The sequence below is a fragment of the Vanessa cardui genome, chromosome 11 (genome assembly GCF_905220365.1).
Source record: "Vanessa cardui chromosome 11, ilVanCard2.1, whole genome shotgun sequence".
Lineage (NCBI taxonomy): Eukaryota > Metazoa > Arthropoda > Insecta > Lepidoptera > Nymphalidae > Vanessa > Vanessa cardui.
The window spans coordinates 4,036,936-4,055,356 of record NC_061133.1 but is presented as its reverse complement, the minus strand read 5'-3'; the positions used below and the strand labels follow the sequence as shown (position 1 = coordinate 4,055,356).

General features: G+C 31.3%; 1 protein-coding gene across 1 annotated transcript in view; it reads right to left on the bottom strand.

Annotated features, from left to right (window-relative positions):
* LOC124533788 (cerebellar degeneration-related protein 2) overlaps positions 1-18,421 on the bottom strand; it is an 89,203-nt gene that overhangs the window by 30,628 nt on the left and 40,154 nt on the right. The window lies entirely within an intron of this gene.

The window sequence follows — 18,421 nt, the reverse complement described above, 5'->3', positions numbered from 1 at the left end:
TATTAAACCTGTATGCATTTTAAGCAGTGTGAATGACATTGGCTTGATATGGTATAATCTCATTAAATATGGTCAAACTAGTAATCGTTGATCAATTCTTTAATATTCAATACGTATATTACATTTTTAAAGGTCATAATTTAAAGCATTTATTGAATACGTGAAATTACGAAAACCGTGTTTTAGTATTCTTAAAAAGGTTATATTATTCGATATGAGTATAATCAGCCCTATCAACCAATGTGAGGGGTATGTGTAGGTTTCTCATCACAAATAAGCACGAGATAAAGTAGACAAATCATGCAAATGACAACTCAGTGGTCTCCAGGTTTGAACCCGTAATCTTCCATTAAGATTCACAGGTTCTATACACTAGACCAGGCCGGCTCATTATCGGTTAACGGTTTTACTAAGAGATGTTGTACAGCGGGTCAATAGTTACAGACCGATTATCTCTGTTCGACATCAGCATTTCGCCATTCGTGAGAAGAAGACAAAGCATTTTGTATAATATTATTAGAACAGCACGGGATTTGAAGACGCTATGTAAACATCAATATTAACATATGATTTATTAGAATATATTTTATTGTATTAAATTATTTTTGACAAACATATAAACGATGAAGAGACAGGGAATATTATGTTGGTAATTTATATATTTATAAATCTGTTGTAAAAGAGATATATTTCTCTAATATTACAAGCACGATCGTGTCAACGAATATGTGGAATTACATTAAAATCCTTCGGTATATGTATATGTGACGCGAATACACAAACATAGACAACGCAACGGATTTTGATGCGGTTTTTTTAATAGAGAGATTGATTCGAGAGGAAGGTTTTTGTATATAATACATAAACGATATAATAAAGAAACGCTGATAATTTTAAAAGTGTCTAATGTGATGTCGTAAATAAACAAATTCTGTTGTATATTCAATAACGCATAATATAATTGCACACGAGCGAAGCCGGGGCGTGTCGCTAGTAATTAAATAAAAAATATATAAAATACTTTTCGGTATATCCGTTTGATATTTCCTTTAACATTCATCTTGTAACTCCACTAGATGGAGCTGTACATAAACTTCCATACAATTCCATCGATCGCCACAAATGGTGTTATATACATAGGGAAATACAGATAATAAATCCGCCTTAGTTCCGCAGTTAGCGTTAGTCTGCAAAAGTAAATTACATATACACAAATTGTTTACAATTCAACAAACGCAATCATGACATCATTTAATTTCTTAAGGATATCTGACCACATTAGATCACCATCTTGAATATGAATAAAAAACCTGTTGGATTAGTGACAAAGTTCAAAATTATACGTTAAATTACGATGTTAGGTACCTGCTTGACAAATACCTACATCATGAGAAAACATTTTAATTTTTTATCCATATATGATTAATATACTTTGTTCAAATAGGAGTTATTTTAATCTATCATTGAAATCTTTTAAATTTCTAACGTAAGGATCTATTACGTCATGAGATAATAAAACTTTAAAATTATCTTATATACAAAAATAGAAACCGCCTTTATAAAATATATATAAAAAAAACCTCGTTTGTGCTTGGACGTTAATATTATTTAATTTTATAATTAAAATATATTTTTTTCTGTGAATATTCATATAAATGAAAATATTTAAAATTAATGTAAAGACGCTAGGATTAGTTCTTTGTTTAGACGTATCTGGAGAGCACTCATTTATTTTCCCACTTAACATCTATCCTTTATATTGGAAAGTTTGAAGTACAGTGTAAAAAGGTTTGGTATCTCGTAGAGCCTTTGCGGTAATCTATTTCCTCGCTTACTTCCTACAAAAAATCACTTAAACGGTATTCTTAGCGGTCAGAACAAGAGAGATTTGTTCGTCGAATCCGGTTCAAATTCTATGAGCTTCAATGTAATCATAGATAAACGTAAAATTGGATAATATAACATAGAGGTTATCGAAAACCGATAAAAGAGTCGGATAAAAATAATTAGATATCAATTATCCGTTACGCAACAAGCGAATAGCAAGAGACAATGGGAGTTTAGATACAATTTATTACAGGTTACATCGTGAACAAAGCTTCATTCACAGATCCCTGACAATAGCCACATTATTTTATTGGCGAAAGCATCTTACGTAATTTAAACGACGATTAACGTAATTAATGAACAATCCTAATGACTTACATCATAGATTCAAAACGGTAACATTGCCTTTGTAATTAATTTTAATATTTATTTCGTGAATAGTCTCAACTGAATGTATCTATACTACCATTATAAAGAGGTTTGTTTGTAAGTACAGATAATATAAGAAATAAAAAAAAAGGTTCACTGGTAGAAAACATGTTTGTCTTGAATGTAAAGATTATATTTAAATCATATATTATCATTTTTTCCTTAGTAATTAATAAATAGGCAATGACAAAAAAGTCTTGTATTCCGAATTTATATCGACAACGTTTAGTGATATAAATAAATTGAATTAACAGTAGAAAAAGATACTGACGATGAAATGCTTGAAGTTTGTAAATACATACAATTTTTTTTAAATTAACAATGACGACTATGGTCGAATTCCGGTCGGTCGTATACTAACTATATAATTTAAAAACTAAGATAACACGTCAGTACCTACTTATAACCATTTTTGAAATCTTGAATATAATAAAAAATGATTAAATGTATTTAACACTATTTTATTGAAATATTGCAGTTAGTATTAGTAGTAGTAATATACAACGAATCAATATTTTATCTAAATTCAATTAGGTATGTATTTCAACAAAGTCTTTACTATATAAAGTAACAGTTTCGAAACGAAAGTAGCACGCCGATTAATCTATCAAAAGTCTATGGAATCTAGCAGTCTCACGTCGGTGTATAAATAACAATTACAAAACGGATACCTCAGATGTATCCGATCGAGAGATAATGATTGTTATGGAATTCTCGTAACACCACAGTCGCGTGCCAACCTTCGTGGGATCGGGAGATTGTTTCACTCTCTGAGACTTATTTACGATTAATTTATTTTGATAGTAGAAAACAACAGTGATACTTTCATGGGAATTTTTAAAAGTAATTTGTTTATCAGTACGTTTTATACAGTGTTAAACACGGGACTGTAAATAGACTCCGTATGTCGTTTAGAACTGATGAGAAATAATGAAAGAATAATGTAGCCTTTTTTATAAAACCTCTTTGAAGTATAATAACCTTCCAATTAATTATTTTTGAAATAAAAAAAAGATAACTTATTTTTATAAAAAACTTTTATTACAAAAAGAGACTGGCTGTTACAATGAAGATTATATTACATAAAAAACAATTAAAATGTTTAGCACATTACTTTTTATACAGAGGAAATGTCAATTTTAGATACTTTCGAAGCTTACAACGTCGGCAGTAGTTAAAAGTTTCCCACGGTTGGTAATACATGCACGATAGCCCTCAATCCCTGAATGTGAACGGTTATAGGCAAAGGTGGCAATTACAAATCCGGTTTCTCATCAGCCTGGATTATAACAAGCTAATATTTACTTTAGTGATGTTCTCGATTGATTCCAGTCATGACGGCGACTGTGTAAATACAGCTTACACCCAACACATAATACCAGTTTTAGGTATACACAAATGCAAAAGCATAATCGTACAATGACTTCATGTTCAATTTTTTTTATATTAACTAACATGTAAGTTACAATAAAATTGAACTTAGATGCTCTCGAGGGACAGCCCTATAAGGTAGTCACTAAATTAACGAGACATTTAAGAATTATAATATAATAACGTCCGATTATAATCAATCTCACGTGACCAAGATAAGACGTCAAAAGAGTAATCGATCCATCAGATTTGAAGAACAAACATAGCTTGTTAACACTAATTAATCAATCTGTTATATAATCGTTACGAGAAGCACAATAAATTAATAGTGCAACAGTTTTTAGACCATTTTAAATTGTCAAAAGACTGCGAGAGAATATTAATGATATCTCTCATAATCTCGTTCGTGAAATGACCACAACGGACATACGTTGATACGCTTTTTTTTTGATACGTACATCAAGTGTAATGTAAATGTAATATAACATTTATTTATATTCAATGGCGCATATTACTTTCTTAACTTTCAAGATTTTATTCTGCAATATTTAAATAGATATAACTCATGTTCAATATTATTAAAGTTATTAATTTCGGGATTTTTAGCATGTTTTTTAATTTTGCTCGGTGGAGCTCGATATTTCGTCATTATCTACGAATGTCTTGTTCACGAGACTGAAGTTTGCGGGTAGATGTTGATAATATTAGAAGTGTCCATATCGGACTACCTTATTTCTCGTACTTTACTGAGTAATGGTACTAAACTGAACATGTCCAGTTACTAAACTGGACATGTTCAATGGTTCTCAAGACTTTTGCCGTTTGAAAAAGTTTTCATTACTTAATTGATATAGTTTGTACTATGAAAATCAATGGTATGTATTTTTTTTTATAATCGGCGCCAAAAAAGCTAAAAACAAACATGATTCTATATTTGAATGTTATTATGATAATTACTTAATAGATTTTATTACAATATTTGATAGCTTTATATAAGGTCATCAAATGATCTACAGTATGAAATATGTATACCTACTATAATATATTCAATGCCAGCTTAGTTAATATTTGCGATAAACCTTGAATGGAAGGTTTTCTTGGAACAATACAAAATTAATGAAAAACAATACCTTATTAGAACTAATTACAAAAGAAATGAAGGATAATCAAGATTAAAATAAACTTAAGTGATATTGCTTCAATACTAGGTAAACCTACTTTCTTACGATACAAAATGGATATTCATATACGTTTGTGGAAAGGTACAAAAAAATATTTAGCCATATGAAAAAATAGAGATCATTAAATCAATTATAAAAGAGTTTAAGGGCGACCCTGAGTATATTATTTAACAATCAATAAGTTAGTGTAATCCATCTATAAATTAAATAATGTTTTAGTTTAATTTAGTAAAATTAATTAAATTATTTGTATTAAATTACTGTCAGTTAGTAAATTTTTTTCACACACAAAAGTTTATTATAATCAAATTAGTTCTCATCACGCCCAAAACTTTCACTAAGCATATATAATAAGCAATTATTAGTAACATATATTATGGCTATGTAATTTCGATTATAACTAATGTCACAAATCATCGCCACATCCCGTCACATTACGTCAAAGCGACATACACACATATATCGAAGCTTAACAGATCAGTCTTTAATATGCCTAAAATTAAATCAACACCTAAAATAATAAGATTTAATATCCGTTGACATCACAATAAACCTAAATAAAATTGTAATTTTTAACTTCAAAACGTAATAAACGTAATAAAGAAATTCAAATTAATCAATCTTTATAATTAATTGATTGTCATAAATTTTGTTCAAACGGATCAATAAGTCAATATCACTTACACGAGTTAGAACACATGGATATTATGCAATTTCATTTTTAGGATGTAGGCAAATGACGTGACAATATTTCTGTATACCGAAAAGAACTCTTGTACATGTGCTACAATTATTTGTTTTATAATCTGTCAATTTTTTTACTCCTCAAAAAAACTGTTCGGTATATACTTTTTTTTTACCATTATGAAATACTGCTTTTACGTCACGTCCTCATGTAAGGTTATTGTAAATATTGATTCAATATATATTATATTTAACTATTTAGCTGTCTTCACTGCAAGTCAATTTGTATATGTTGAAGCGTCAAAAAGTTTAATTAAGATTTATTTATTTTTTATCGTACGTACTGGCGACTTGATTATGACGTCACACACGTGACGGCGAAAAAAGGGGTATTTCAAAAAGACATCAAATAAATATATTACGAACGTGAACGACTGGACTTATATTTGGAATATCATGATGTCTGATAACGAGCTGATGCCTGACTCCTCAGTCCTCGTCAATCAATTTCCCGCGCTTTCGTATGTCACTCGAGATGACAGATGCATAAATATACACAAATAATATATATTGATACAAAACATTTGCTTATTGTAATTGATATTTTATAAATCTGTATATTGTACTTTAACTAATAACTTAATAAAAACCTATTTCGTTCTCTTATATTGTGTTTTGAAATTTTTAATGGTATAAATTGCACGAGTACTTTACTGCACGAATATCCACTGATAAATACATTTAATACATAAAATTGAAAGGCGATTGCCAGGCAGTACTCAGTAACACATAAATAATGATAGCTATTCATTAATAAATCTTTCGTGTCTACAAGATAGGTATTAGCTTGTCTCTTTCGGTAGCCGTAGAAAACACAAATGCAGTACTGAGGTATGTATCACGTCTAATATGTTACTAAATACTTAATAGGTTGATCAAATTGCCTCGTCGATATAGTTGTTTTTCTTTTTATGGTACATGTTGGCGGACGAGCATATGGAACACCTGATGGTAAGTGGTCACCGTCACCCATAGACAATGAAGCTGTAAGAAATATTAACTATTATTTACATAGTTAATGTGCCACCAACCTTGGGAACTAAGATGTTATGTCCCTTGTGCCTGTAGTTACACTGGCTCACTCACCCTTGTAGCCGGAACACAACAATACTGAGTACTGTTATTTTGCGGTAGAATAACTGAGTGAGTGGTACCTACCCAGACACAAAGCCCTACCACCAAGTAAGTAAATTGGTCCAGTCGATCCTTTCTGAGACGTGTCGAATAGTCGCTTCATCTATAGATAATAATGATAAGGAAATAGAGTAAGGCGTAATCGTGTTTGCGCATATCTTTGTGGACTATATAATTTGCATAGTTAGCTAGGCTTTATATTGGCCAGATTAGATTGAATTCGTTCTTTTTTTATTATAATTTTATATAATCATGCATAAAACTTGAATGTTATGTTACATTTTCTACGTACATATTTTAAATAACTCAAACAGCGGGCATTGAACCCGATTTAAAATCGCTTACATATTGTAATTACCGCTTCCTGTGAGAGACATTCAGGATACTTTTGCATCCGAACCAACATTCTTACGTAAGTAATTTCGTTTGATATCATTCATAACAGTACGTAATAATACAGAGGAAATAATACGACGGTAATGACGGACAATTAGGGCGTGTGCACAAGTGTCGCTTTTTGTATGTATATTCGAAGTATTGGGATGATTTACTTTTTTCTACACATAAATGATGATGATACCATTAAAACTTTTTTCATTCATATTTAATCTATATTAATATTATAATTGTGAAAGTCACCCTGTCTGTCTATCTGTAGCTCTTTCACGGCCCAACCGCTGAACCAAATTTGATGAAATTTGGTACGAAGCAAACTTGAACTCTAAAAAAGGAAACAGGCTCTATATGCTACTTTATTTGCCTAACAATTTTTTTATTTATTTATTCGTTACCACAGTTAACATAGCATATTTAAGGTTGGGTCTCTCTAGTGAGCATAATTCATACGCATATCAGAGGGACCCACAAACAAATGACAACCAACTCCCTAAAACGCGAAGCCGCGGGCGACTAATAGTTTTATATATTCTTTCTTTAATCTGAAGAAAGTATCTGCAATATATTATATTATATAGTACTTAGCAAACTAGACTGAGTTATCTGATTGTAGGTAGACTGTCACCTCCGCCTCTATCAAGTCCGAGCTTGTCACCTGCCTTTGTCACATCGGTCCCTTTCAAAGTCAATATCTAAATCGTCGAACTGTAAGAAGCGTAATCAAATAATTACATCGCTAAACTATCAATACTATATTTCCGCAGTAGAATTAATCAGTGGGTGATTTATACATCCGTATAAAGGCAAAATTATCGCCATTAATACATTTAAGTTATGTGCCATGCAGTGTTGCTATCGTAAAAAAAAATTTAGCGACTATATCTGTTACAGCTACCTTAACCGATAGTCAATATAATAAAATTTTAAAAACAAGATTTTATTTAACATATTTTTTATATATTTATAATCCACATCCACTAAGTTAAATTCAATAGTGCGATTCTGTAAGAAGTCACAGTTACAGTTTTGGTATGTGCATCATATTCTGACATTTCATTCTCGTGATTAGTGAGTTTTGAGTTTTTATTTACACAAAACTTCTGAATTAAATTATGCATGAAACTAAAGTGAACTGAACTAAAATATAAATTTGTGTCAAATCTAGCTTAATCGATTTGGTTGAATTAGTTTAAGTTTAAGATTAGACCGGCACATACCAAAAGGTGAAGTTAAATAAAAACTAGTAAAAACAGACGAAAACGTGAAACGAAGAGTTTTTACAAATCTAAAATAGTCAAAAATATTTGTTACTTAGAATTGGTGTACAATTTTTTTAAATCCGATATCGTTCTGCTTTGGTACATTTAAAAGTATTTATTCAACGGTGTAAAGAGAAAATTTATTGACGTCACAATTAAAACTGACTTATAAATACACACGCACATACAGTAACACGAATGCACACACACACACACACACAGATATTAACTCTTTACTATTTACCTACAAACACTTTACATAAAATGATATCATCACATGTATTCTAAATATTTCAACTTTCGGGGAGAGGACTGTTTTTCCTTAACACATGTTATTTAATTAGCCTAGCTGGATAGCCAGTACTTGATCTGTGTTTCTTTTGATGACTATGATATAATGCATTGAGACTTTTATCGTAGTTCAACCATGTAACCGTTTATAAAGATTATTTTTGTATGGAATAAATAAACAAATGATACAAATTGTGCTATATTGATAAAATTGCAAGTTCCGCCTTCCGGATACATGACTCCAACTGGTTATTATTACCTCCTACGTTCAGTAACATAATACAACACGTAACAAATCAACGTATTGCATTACATATATAATTCTCAAACCAACACATAACGCGAATACCATAGTTTTTTGTAATAAGCTGTTAATAGCCGGGCTATATTGCAGCCTGTCGTATACGTTTTGCGTAATCATTACAAATATATTTCAAGGAAAAAACGTTTACCGGACCACTATTATGAGAGAAACGATTGAAATTCCTTATTTTGCTAAGTTGTTGTGTATTTTCTTTATATGGCTTCATCCATACTTTTAAAAGACAACACCACACATGGTGAGCTCGGCGTATGGCCACAAAAATACTATTATTACTTTTATTATAACCTTCACCAACCAATTTGCCTTTTATGTAATTTTTAGTAACATAAATTAACAAATACTTAGATTTTCTTTGTTACTCTTGTATATTATGTTCTTATATTTTGCACAGTTGTTAACACGTATGTTAGGCTTTTTAGCATAGTAACACTACGTATCACAGCTATTGTCTGAGTTGTATCAATGAATTGTACAACGACATTTAAATGGATATTGCAACGAATCCAATAGTTAGGTATAAATAATAGTTATGTTACCTGAATATATAATAACAATAAAGTATGAGGAGGTTTTTTGCTTCGCCTCTTGAAAATCGATGTTTTCCTTCACCGCTGAGCACAATGAATAATAAACATAAATTAAGTACATTAAAATGTTGTAGTAAGGATTTTTGATATATGAGTTAAAAGCTCCAAATCTCTCTTTAATGTGATTCTAACCACTGGATCATCTCGGCCTTTAGTTGTGCTTCGATTGAATATCTAAAAAAATGCATATAATGTACTAAGCGATTTCTTTGTTTCATATAACAAAACATAATACAAGTACGATGAACAATAAACAACCTGTATTTATTACTCGATGATAGCAAAACTTAAATTAACGTCAAGTATTTTCATAAAATGATTTTAGCTCGTAAAATAATAGCAACTTGCGGATAGATGAAAATCAAAGGTCAGGCGCTTCGCATGTTAACTTTCATTGCAACAGCGGAGTGTGGTCGAGAGGTAGTCTAGGTATAGTGGAGATAAGATAAGAGGACATGATTACTGCAAGCGACTAGAAAGTTGGCTAACTATAGGATATTGAAATACTATGTGTAATTGTTTAGCTTCGGCTGATTAATGGGGTGAGAGGTCAGTAGTTGAAGATAAGTAGGATAAAGGGAAATATAGGTAATTAAACAGACTATGTTTTATCGTTTACAATTGTTTAACCAAATCATTAGGTATTTGAACTATATTACTTTTAAAATAACATTAATTTTTGTTTAATTTTTTGATGACCTCAAATATACTTATCAGTTTTGGAAGTGTCAGTTGTAAAAAGAAAAATAAGACGTGTCTACGGTCGGCTCGTTTGTGTGGACTTTAAATAAATAATTACGAATTGTAAGTATTTAAATAACGATATTTGTATAAATTGTCCTTGTTAATTAGTTAAGAAGTATTTCGTTAAAGTCTTAACTGCATGCAGACAAATAATTGAAGACATTTACGTTTTGTTCAACTTTGTCATTAGTGATATTACTAGCAATTTTCCTTCTCTAGTTATTATTTATTATTCTAGTTTGTCATTGCTATTAATTGTTGCTATTACGACAGCCTTAAGGGATTGATTTGAAATGTTATGATGGCTTATTTTGTTTAAAAGGCAATTATGTTAAACTACTTATCAATCAATGCATAAGTGACATATTTCTTACTTTTAAAGTATTTTGTAAACGGTACAAAATGTAAATTATTTTGTCAATACTATTATTCTGGTCTAAATATGTCTCTGAGTATTTCAGTGTTTATAGAAATAAAAAAAATAATATACATAAAGTCGAAATTTCTTTTAGCGTTACTAAAGGTATTTATTTCGGGATATTTACCATGATTTTTATTTTAGTTCGGTGGAGCTCGATATTTCGATATTATCAACGAATGTCTTGTTCACGAGAGAGAGAAAAAAAATCTTTTAGCGTTTTCTAATGATTAGGTATTATGTATGATATAATAGAATACATTACTCGTGTCCAGTGAAAAAGTCGTCACAGATCTGAGTCCACTTTTCCACGTCTTACCCCACAGTTCCGTCTCCCTGACATAACGTAGATAAATGAGTTTCATTTCGAATGTAAGCAAATTGTATGGACGTGTCTTGAGCGTGAAAGCGAAGTTATTTGTCAGCTGAACACTATTGTAGCCGGACTTTACGATGTAGTTGCTCTATCAGACTTTGTAAAGATTACCATAAAGTGGCAGAACAAATGATCGCATATACCTATATATTACTGATGAAAACAAATAGCGAAAGTTTATGGTATGTGTTCAAGCACATCTTATTTGATATATTGTCCGGTTTATTCTAGTTTCGCATTATTGTATTGAAAAAATTTGTAACGTACACTTTTATTAATTTCAACATTTATATCTATACATATAATAAAATTGGAGTGTCTGTTTGTAATATTAAAATAGCAGTTTTAAAAAAATGCATATGTTTATTTTTTATGCATGTCTGTTTATTCCTGCTAATTTCTAAAAGAAAAGGTATAATTATAGCATTTCTCTCATTATCAAATGGGGAACGCGAAAAATTATATGAAATTGCTTAGTTTGCACTGAGATTTTACAAATCTGATTTTACAAGTCGACTAATCTTAATATATACTATGTAAAAACATATTTGAAGCTAAGATATGTGGAAAACATTTTTGAAGCTGACATTTCTTGACGCTGGAATGAACATTTATGCCACCCCCCTTTGAAGCAAGGGGGCACTTCTGGCGGGGTGCCAGTCTCCCCGATACACCCTTTTCGCCACTGAGAATCGCTTACGAATGCTATCGTGTAAACAAGCCTCTACTTTGATAATGTCTCAGACTATCCAGAATACTTTCATTTCTGGCTTGGCTCCACTATGGCGGTGAAAGATCACCTTCGCGTCTGTTATAATATCCTAATTTATCATGTGTAAAATTGTCTTTATAATAAATGTATATTAAGAGAGCAATTACTTTTTATTATAATTACATTAATACTGGCAATACAACTTCAATAATATTTAAGTTTAATGGTCACAAAACAGTGAAAGTGGAATCCCAATAAGGACAATACAAGTACCGACGTATAACATATATCACACATGTCAATCAACATTTCATGTATAGTCTGCGATTCTTGATCTGTAATACATGTTCGCGGCCTCCCACACTTCTAAGGAGGAGTGGGGGGGGGGGTCTGGTTTGAATGTTTTAACTACCTACTCTATTTTATGACTAGATAGTTTCATTTATATCTGTCTACCTTTCTGTTATGATTGAATACTTATTTGGTGGTAGGGCTTTGTATAAGCTCAGTTGGGTAGGTCCCACCTACTCATTAGATATTCTGGCGCCAAACAATACTTGATATTGTTGTGATAAGGGTGAGTCAGCCAGTGTTACTACAGGCACATTTGGCACGAGGTTGAAACGTTCTAAAAAGAGTTTGTAAAGCAGTGGTCAATTTTCCCTTCCACCTACTGGCATTTTAAAAAGGAGAAATTGTTGATATTATTTTAGCGATTACGTACGATTTTACTAGATACTGAAATTGTTACCTAAGCGTAGCAGCTTAGTATTATTTTATTTATTGTGATAATCAAAATCTTGATAAATAGATTAAGTATCTAATAAACTTCACGTCGACCTGACAAAATCTCTATCAGTGATATACTGCAGCAGATATAAACCCTATAAATATCACCGCAAAGATGTTTAAGTATTTCAATCTGTTCTTGCATAAATCAACCTCCGGTTTTTTATCTATACTAATCTATATCTACTAATATTATAAATGTGAAAGTCTGTCCGTCTGTTATTCTGCCAGACTGAAACTACAAAACTGATTTTGAAAATATTTTGGTATTATTTGGCAAGCTTGAAGACCAAGAAAGTAACACCTATAACGCTGCGGGCGATAACAAGCTATGTAAAACTTTTTGTATATTCTGCGGTCAACAGTAATGCAATCTTTCTAACGGTATGTTTTGTTGGAGTTGACAGTTTAAGCCCATTAGAGAATATCAAAAGTAAATAAAAAGCGGTCGATGCAATAAAACGACAGCCATACGTTATCGCTTAATGTAATAGCGTATTTTATTTTCAATTTAGCGTGTGGGAATTCTTTAGTGAATATCTACTGGTGGTATTACTTGGTGGTAGGGCTTTGTGCAAGCCTGTCTGGGTAGGTACCACCCACTCATCAGTTATTCTACCACCAAATAATAGTACTCAGTATTGTTGTGTTCCGATTTGAAGGACGAATGAGCCATTGTAACTACAGGCACAAGGGACATAACAACTTACTTCCCAAGGTTGGTGGCACATTGACGATGTAAGGAATAGTTCATATTACTTACAGCTTCATTGTCTATTATGGATGATGGTGACCACTTACCACACACTTTACAGGTGGCCCATACGCTCGTCCGACACTAGATGATGAAAAAATAATATATAATTACCATTAAGTAGTATAAAACAAAGTCGCTCACCGCTGTCTGTCCCTATGTACCTATGCTTAGATCTTTAAAATTACACAATGGATTTTGAAGCGTTGTTTTAAATAAATAGATTAATTCAAGAGAAAGACATATACAATATAGTAGAGAATGACAGAAAAACTGTGAACATTGTAAGACAATCTGCAGTATATTTAGTATCAGCATTGCAAGCGTGCGAAGCCGGAGCGGGTAGCGCTAGTTGATATAAAAGTATAATTTCAACAAAAACACAAGTCAAGAAGTGATAGTATTACTTTTCAACTTGAAAAGTGCAGGAACTACCATATATTCTTAAATTTTTTTTCATCACACACCTTTTCTTCTGGCCTTTTAAAGTGTACTTCTTGTATTAAACGTGTTAATCTTTAATGGTTGCGTTACGTACGTATTAATTAATAATGAAATGATTTGTAATATAATTGCATGGCTTTAATAACTTTCTTAATTGATAACATAACTTTGTGAAATTGTATTGCAGCCGTAAAATCGCCTCAGGAACTTCATACAGTAACGGTCATTCTATATATTCTTGGGAGACATTTCAACGCCCCATTTGAAATTAACGTTATCATCGATTTCACGCCATTCGCCCGTTCCCGGTAAAGGTATGATTGAACATTATAAGAGAATTTGAAATCAGTTGGCAGGAATGGTCACGAATAGCCATCGAGATATCCGCTTGATAGATGATAATTCGTTACGGAATAAATTCGAAGCGGTAAATGTACCTTTGATCCTAGGATAAGGCATTTCAACTAGCAAATTACATTTATAATTTAGATTCTTAAGGGGCCAAGAACATGTTCGAAGTAACACGTAAATAAACCCAGACAAAAAGAGTTATTTTTTATATACAAAAATATCATAAACATAATCATATTATATATTAGAGCTGTCGATATAAACAATTTCATAAGGCAGACATTATATGTATTAGGTCTTGCATAATGTCTTTTGAAATTTTGGTGTCAATGTTTTTGGGTCTTTAATAATACTCATTAGCAGTGTTTTCTGAAACGATCTTGAATATCTTTACATATTATAAAACAAAGTTCCTTTTTCTGTCACTATGTCCCTTTGTACGCTAAAATCTTTAAAACTATGCAACAGATTTCTATGCGGTTTTATTTAATAGATAGAGTGATTCGAGAGGAAAGTTTTAGTATATAATACATAAACAAAATAGTTAAGTAACACTGATAATTTTAAAGGTTTCTAATGTGATGTCGTAAATTTATAATTTTTTACGCTTACATTGTATACTCTGGCTGAATCCTAATTGTATTAGTATAAGAATAAAATCCTTTATAATCGTTACGTTGTTTGTATTTCCAACATTAACCTATTATACATATATCCGAATATTTTGAGGTTATATCACCAGACAGAACCTGCAATGCAGGTGTATGGTGTACAAATGTGGATTTCCTTTAACACCACACATGTAATAAAAAATTAACGTAAGTTAAACACGAAAAGTCAGTTATGTTCATGTTATAATAGCCAGTAATCTTCAGATTAACGGATTAAACCTCGCTGAGTGGACTAAACCTTAACTAATTTAGGTAAAACTCATGTGATCTAAATAAAATAGTAATCTCTATGTATTTAATTCTTGTTTATATGTTTATCTCACTAAAGTTGTAACGGCTTGCACCCATTTTGATATAATTTTTATGTCTTTTCTGTACATGATTGGGAACAGGTTTCCGGAAGTAAAAAAGATTTTATTATTTCATCCGCATGAAGTCGGTAGAGTTCTATTATATATTTATAATTAATGTTCTTTGTGCCTCGGTGCATTTGTAAGTAGTGTTTTTAGCGCGAGTTAATTTTTAATGAAGTTCGTTCCTCTCTAGACTCGTTAACCACTAAATAATGGTTCCAGGCCTTTTGTAAAATTTAACATAAAAAATTAAATTATTGAGAGATTGAGATTTTTTAATTGAGACTATTTTTGTGATACGTATTATACAACGAAAACCAATTATTAATTACGGGATACATACCATTGTTTTTTATCTACGAATTTCTTGTTCACGATACTCGTGTCCCGTAAACAAGACATTCGAACAAAAATAAAAAACATGGTAAATATCCCGTAATTAATAACTGTAATAATAAAAATAACCATTTTTAATTAAAATCTTTTAACGAAAACCATATACTCCAAAATGGATTTTTATATTTCCCTGGTTAATTCAAACTATTGCAAATTTTATTCTTTATTTTGACGTAATTTTTATCACAAATTAGATAAACAGACATTTAGAATGTATATTCAACGAACTACGTGGGAAACTTTCTATCGAAGGTTCATACGGACAGTAAACTGTTGAAATGTATTAGAAACGTGATAGGTCCTTTTTATCAGACAAAATGTAAATCCTTATTATCAATTTCCTAATTAATTGTTGAACTAAATGTCTCATTAGTCTTATTTATATGAAATTTATTGACCTGAGGTCGGTCTGATGGAAAGTTATTGAATTTTTATGACGAGAAATTATCAGAAGTTCGAATTGAAAATTGAAGAGGTTTGCACTATTGTGCCTCGGATAACACGTAAAGCTGCTGATTCAGGATTATTTCTGTTCGAATCAAATTAATAATCTAAGAATTAAAAGTGGATTTGGCAAGTACGAGCTCAATTGTAAAACGATAAAGAGTTTGAACTCATATTTTTCGGTTAGGATTCTCGTGCTCTACCCTCTAGATCATTATCATACTTGTGACTTAAAATAAATAGAAGCCACAGCTTTATATCTTCAATACATTTTGTGTGCTCAGGCAAGAAGCGAAATCATACCAATTTTATTTATGCATACATCAAATATATATGCTAATCGTGAGCATAATACTTATCTAACTTTACAAGACTGTTGATTATAATATTTCGAATTTTATAATGTCTATAAATATTTATGACTTCACGTTTGATTTATTATATCATAAAATATCTTTAGTTATTAAAAATCGCTAACCTAATAATACTTTTAAACGCATTCACAATTCAACAACTGATACTTTTACAATAATTTCTGAATGATACTTCCGACTGCTCTCATTTAATATATCATTAAATATGATAACATTTTCTATCACATTATATATATAGAAATAATGCAAATTGTAATCATGGAAGTATGTTCGCGTAAAGAGCCATTAAGCATGCATCGAGGTAATGAAAACCGTAGTATGAGGTCGATACGAGCCTGCACTTTCCCCGCAAATCTCACAAAGTCCGTGAGACCTAGAATTTAAAACTTATAAGGAATATTAAGATGTCCGCGTCTAAGCCCCGTGTACTTATTTAGAATTCAAGCAAGAGTTTCGATATCTGTTGGCAATTAAACTCGGTACATATATATTAAGATACATTTACTGATTATACATATATTCGTCGCTTCATTCAAAGATAAAATTAACTAAGTAGTCCTTTTAACTTTCAGCCATTATCAGCACGTTTAGAGAATCGATTCATAATCGACCTCTTTTTACTTTTTTTATATATAGCTTCCTTTATTATTTATGGATGTGGATGGATATAGAGGTAGAGGACGACCAAGGAAACGATGGATAGATTGTGTGAAAGACGATATGATTAGAAAGAATGTTACTTGTGAGATGACGTCTGACGGAGAAGTATGGAAGGAGAAGTCATGCTGCGCCGACCCCAAATAAAACTAGGATAAGGGCAGGAGGATGATGATGAGCTCCCTTTATTATTTCGTACTGTCACTTCTCACTTCATTCTTTTCTCGAGCGAGGCAACGTTAACATTGAATAACTATCATTAGCTATTTATTATTGGATCGCGATTTACTACAATGTGGATTATTCAATTATAAGTGCAGGCAGTTCGTATTGATTGACATTTGTTCCTACTTAGGCCCGTATTGTAAAATTATATAACTCTTTACAATAAACGGATAACGAGCCTATATAAATCGGATTAGGATTTCCTGAGATAAGCGCGTTCATCTATATAAGGTATATTCAACTCAGTGTCAGTAATACCGTAACCTAAACTGTCGGATATCCGAAAACAGTCTATCCGAAGCCCTATCAAAAATGATAAAAAATGTTGATTTTAATTTTATCTATGTAATTTATAGGAAGTAGCTAAAGTTATTTTTAAGGTATTTTGTTTTTCTCTTGAACATTTCTAAATTATATATGTACCATGTATTATTTTCTTTTGCCATAATTAGAAAACTATCCGAAACGATCAGATAATCCGAAATAATTTCGTATCATATCACATATCTAAAATCGGTTAAATATTATCATATATATATGTGTCTATACCCAGATCCGCAATTATATAGTTATCTCTGCATACCCCTTATATTTATATATTCGATGCGATTTCCTAATAACTTTGCTACATAGTAATACTATTCAAAACGCTTTGTATTTTTATGAATCAAATAAAGGAAGCATATATTACCATTAAATATATCCAACAGTGACAATAATTATGTTAGTTTAATATCAAAGTTGTATATTTCTAACCTAAACCTCTTGTGATTTTAATAGGTTAGAAATATTGTATTAGGTGAGAAACAATTTAGATACGAGTATATTATTACACTTATATGTACTTAATATTTGGAACTAACATTCCTCAGATTTTTTCATGTCTGTCTAAGTATCACTAATTTGATAGGGCAATTATCTCATTCAACGCAAACATTGTTAAAATGCCGAAAGTTAATAAACAACCGCGCTCTGATTATGTTGATATTGCGCAGTGGAGAAACCACATCGCCCCGACGTTTCTGTGCAGGGAATCGTCATGGAGAGCCATAGTTTTCTTTTGAGCGATCATCATGATTCAGAAAGAGGAGGTACGAGAGCAGAGAGCTTTGCGGCAAAGACGACGTCGTCTGTTTTCTCCTACAGTCTCTTTGCCTGAGACTTACCCT